Source organism: Primulina tabacum, chromosome 13, assembly GCF_025594145.1.
Source record: "Primulina tabacum isolate GXHZ01 chromosome 13, ASM2559414v2, whole genome shotgun sequence".
Classification (NCBI taxonomy): Eukaryota; Viridiplantae; Streptophyta; class Magnoliopsida; order Lamiales; family Gesneriaceae; genus Primulina; species Primulina tabacum.
In genome coordinates this window covers 11,125,074-11,130,173 of record NC_134562.1, presented here as the reverse complement: position 1 = coordinate 11,130,173, position 5,100 = coordinate 11,125,074, and the positions used below count along the sequence as shown (strand labels likewise).

The 5,100-nt window shown below is 29.7% G+C and overlaps 1 non-coding gene across 1 annotated transcript; it reads left to right on the top strand.

Annotated features, from left to right (window-relative positions):
• The first annotated feature begins 2,852 nt into the window (after positions 1 to 2,852).
• Positions 2,853 to 2,963, top strand: LOC142523529 (small nucleolar RNA R71). Its single transcript, XR_012814718.1, has one exon. It is a non-coding gene; the product is annotated as a small nucleolar RNA R71 (small nucleolar RNA).
• Positions 2,964 to 5,100: the final 2,137 nt, after the last annotated feature.

The window sequence follows — 5,100 nt, the reverse complement described above, 5'->3', positions numbered from 1 at the left end:
ATCTTTTGTTAAAAGATTTGAAATTGATTTAGATATTATGCTGAAATTTTTTATAAACCTTCTATAAAATCCTGCATGACCCAAGAATGATCGAACTTTTTTGACCGTTTTTGGTGATGTTAAATTAGCAATAACATCAACTTTGGCTTTATCAACTTCAATTCCTTTTTCAGATATCACATGTCCTAAAACAATCCCAATTTAACCATATAATGACATTTTTCCCAATTTAAAACAAGATTTTTTCTTCACATCTTTTTAATACTTCTTCTAGATTTTTAAAACAATTTTCAAATGAGTTTCCAAAAACAGTTATATCATCCATAAAAACTTCTACAAATTCTTCAATCATATCACTGAAAATACTTAACATGCATCTTTGAAAAGTAGCCGGAGCATTACATAAACCAAATGGCATTCTTTTAAATGCAAAAGTTTCGAAAGGACAAGTAAAAGTAGTTTTTCTTGATCTCTTAATGATATAAGTATTTGATAATACCCCGAATACCCATCAAGAAAACAGTAATAAGAATTTCCTGCTACTTTTTCTAGAATTTGATCTAAAAATGATAGTGGGAAATGATCTTTTCTAGTTACATCATTTAATTTTCTATAATCAATACACATACGCCAACTAGATGGAATCCTAGCTTGTAATAACTCTCCCTTTTCATTTTTTATAACAGTGATGCCGGACTTTTTAAGTACTACTTGTGTTGGACTTACCCATTTACTATCTGAAATTGGATAGATAATTCCAGCGTCTAATTGTTTTAATACTTCATTCTTAACAACTTCCTTCATATGTGGATTTAACCTTCTTTGTGGTTGTTGATATGTTTTAGCATTTTCTTCCAAGTGAATTTTATGTGTACAAATTAAAGGATTCATACCTTTTATATCTTTCAAAGTCCATCCAATTGCATTTTTATATTTTTTAAGTAATTTAATCAAATCTTCTTCTTGATTTGGCAAAAGTGTGGAAGAAATTACAACAGGAAATGTTTTATTTTCACCAAGAAATACATATTTCAATTCTAATGGTAAAACTTTTAATTCAAGTTTTGTATTATCATCTTTTTTAAAATTATTTTTAGACTCAAAACTTTCTATTGAAAAGCCTTCAGATTGTTGATTTAAGTTTTCTTCTTGTATATTTTCTTCCACAATTGTTTCAATTTCATTATCATATTCATTTTCATTAATACTTGGTTGTTTACATAAATTGAACACATTAAGTTCTAGAGTCATATTTCCAAAAGACAATTTCATTATTCCATTTCGACAATTAATTAAAGCATTTGAAGTTACTAGAAATGGTCGTCCCAATATTACTGGAATTTCATTATGTACTTCTATTAGTTGTGTATCCAAAACAATAAAATCTACAGGATATATGAATTTATCAACTTCAACCAACACATCTTCTACAATACCTCTAGGTATTTTATTGACCTATCCGCCGATAAGAGAGTAACAGAGTGGGTTTTAATTCTCCTAAATTAAGTTTTTCATAAACTGAATAAGGAAGTAAATTCACACTTGCTCCCAAATCCAACAAAGCTTTTTTAATTTTATTTTCTCCAATAATACATGAAATTGTTGGACAACCAGGATCTTTATATTTTAAACTAGAATTATTTTGAAGAATAAAACTTACTTGTTCAGCCAAGAATGTTTTTTTCTTCACATGCAATTTTTTCTTTACAGTACATAAGTCTTTTAAAAATTTTGCATAAGAAGCTACTTGTTTAATAGCATCTAATAATGGAATATTTATCTTCACTTGTTTAAAAACTTCATAGATATCAGAATCACTTTTTTGTTTTTTATGATTTGTTAATGCATGAGGAAATGATGGAGGTTTATTTGACTTATTTACTATTTAAGATGATTTATCATTCACCATATTATTCTTAAAATTTAAGGTATCATCATTCTCAAAAGTATCAGGATTATCATCCTTACTCTTTGATTTTAAATGATCCTTGTTTTCATTACTATATGGATCATTAACTATTTTACCACTTCTAAGGGTAATAACAGATTTTATTTGATCAATTTTTTCATTTTTTAATTCTTGATTTTGATTTTTAGGATTAGGTTGAGATGAAAATTTTCCCTTTTCATGAATATTGAGTGCAAATGCAAATTTTGCAAGAGTTTCTTTCAAATCACTCATAGATTGACTGTTTTGAATATTGATAGACTCTTACTTTTGGATAAATGCATGAATTACATCTTCAAAGTTTTTTCTTGGAGGTGTAACATAAGGAATATAACCTTGATGATTTTGGTTATTTTGAAAATATTGTTGTGACGGTTGTGCATTATTATCATTCCTCCAACTAAAATTAGGATGATTTTTCCATCCAGGATTATATGATGGTGAAAAAGGATCTAGTATTGGTTTTTTCTAATTGTTAACATAATTTGCTTGTTCATGGAGACATTCTTTAAATGAAGGTAATGTTGGACAATCTTTTGTAGCATGATCGTGTGTATCACATATATGACAAACAATTTCTTGAATACTTTTTAATTGACCACTCTTTTTCATTTTTAATGACTCAATTTTTCTTGCTAAAGATGCAAGTTTAGCTTGAATATCTATATCATCTTTAAGATTATAGATACCACCCCCATTTGTTGAATTGTTGTTTTTAGTTGTTGGTGGTTCTATTGTGCCTATAATATCCCAATTTTGAGCATTTTCTGCTAATGAATCCAAATATTCCATAGCTTCATTTGGGTTTTTATCTTCAAAAGTTCCATTACACATGAATTCTATCATTTGCCTATTTTTAGGTATTAGACATTCATAAAAGTGATAAATTATTCTCCATGTTTCAAAACCATGATGTGGGTATATATTAAGTAATTCTTTAAATCTATCCCAACATTAATAAAACGTTTCTCCTTGTTTTTGAGAAAAAGTTGTAATTTGTCTTTTAAAAGAGTTTGTTCTATGGGAAGGGAAAAACTTTTTGAGAAATTGTTGTTGCATTTCTTCCCATGATCTTATTGAACTTGATCTTAAATTTTGTAGCCATGTTTTAGCTTTATCTTTTAAAGAAAAAAGGAAAAGCTTTAATCGAACTATATCCATGCTACAATTTTGATCATTATAAGTGTTACAAACTTCCTCAAATTCTCTTAGATGGAAATATGGATTTTCAGAATCTAAGCCATGAAAATTTGGTAAAAGTTGAATAATTTGAGGTTTGAAGTTGAAATTAGATGCATCAGGAGGAAAAACTAAACAAGATGGGACACTAGTTCTAATAGGGTTCATATGGTGCCTAAGTGTTCTTAATTGATCATGTTCTTGATTATTATTATTATTATTATTATCATTATCTTGATTATTTGAATTATCATCCATGTTTAAATTATTTTTAGATACTCGAATAAGTCTACCACTTTTTTTTCGACTCCAAATACTCATACAAAAAAAAAACAACACAATACTTATAAATAAAACATAATTAACAAATATAAACTTAATTTATACCTCCCCGGCAACGGCGCCGAAAAACTTGTTACTACTTAAATAATAATTCACCCAAGTGTAGGTTGTCTGCAAGTAATATAAATTTCTTAAGTTCGAGATCGATCCTCGGAGAGGTTATTTTGAGTTTAAATTTATTAATTTATAGATTACCAAATGCAAGAATGAAGTTTACAAATTATAAATTTTGTCAAGGCTTGAGGATTTATTCTTGGTTTATATAATATTGTTTAACTAAAAGTAAAACAAAAGAAACCACCATAAATAATGATTCCAAGAAAATTAAATACACACATAATATAATATAGTTCCCACTATAGAAAATACCGAATTAATCGATAAGTGTTTGAACTCATGTTAGTATGTTGCAGCAGTGGCCCCAAGCGAGATCCAACGAATCTCTCAACGCCAAGTAAGTATGTTCGACGTGCAAAAGAAAATATTTTAAGTTTTTTAGGTATGCTAAATGTCTCGTGACCAAATTATGAATGAGTTTGGAAGTCGGTGAACGTGGCCGAGGACCTCTCCCCCCCGTTAAAGCATGAATGGGTTTAGATGAGGATTGGGAAGCGTTAAAGCATGAACGGGAACCAATACACCCGTTAAAGCATGAACGGGGATCTCATGTATGTGACAGTGGATCTTCCCTGTCAGTCCAGTATTGTGGTTTAGTCTGATCAGACGTATTTATTTATGGGTCACTTGCTTTGAAACATGCCTCTACGCAAAATGATGAAGTTTACGAATGTTCAAGTATGTACAAGTATGCAAGCATGTTTAAGAAAAGTCTTATGATGATGGCACATCTATGTTTATGTATGTATGCACAAGTTTCAAGTATGTTTCGTTCAGGCTTTTAAGTATGCAAGTTCAAGTTTCAAGTACGTACGCTCTATTTTAAAGTTGCATGTGATTATATTACGTATTACTCGTTACTCCCAGTTTATACATGTTGAGTGTTTAGACATACTAGACTTGATCGATGCAGGTGAGGATGCATTTGAGGAGACAAGGGATGAGGACGAGTAAGCTGACTTGGACTGAGCGGGAGGCTAAACCCGAGGACCACCATGTTTTTTTAAGAATTTATGAAAGTTACAAATACTCTGATTTTATGTTACTGTCAGGATGCCTAGTCAAATTGTAAAGGCCCGTATTTTTGTATTCATAATTTTGCGGAATTATTAAAAATTTTCTAAGTAAATAATTATTTTATCTCGTTTAATTAAAATAAGCATGTAAATAATTATTAACTTTAAAATAACAACGGAAGCGAATAATGTTTTCAACCAACAATTTAAGAATAATACAACGTAAACATCAATTTAAAATAATCCAACATATTAAAACTGAGTTTGCATAATAAAAGGTGCATAAATTAAATCATGAGGTCCTCGGGTTTACTACCGCTGTCCCAAGATCGCTCATTGGTCTCCGTCCGCGGTCTCGACCACATCAATACCTACAACAATCAAGTCTAGTGAGTCTAAAGACTCAACATGTATATATCGTGAATAACAAGTAAATATATCATAAAATCGCATGCAGCATAAAAATAAAGTATCGTAAAACGTACGGTGAAAAGCGTA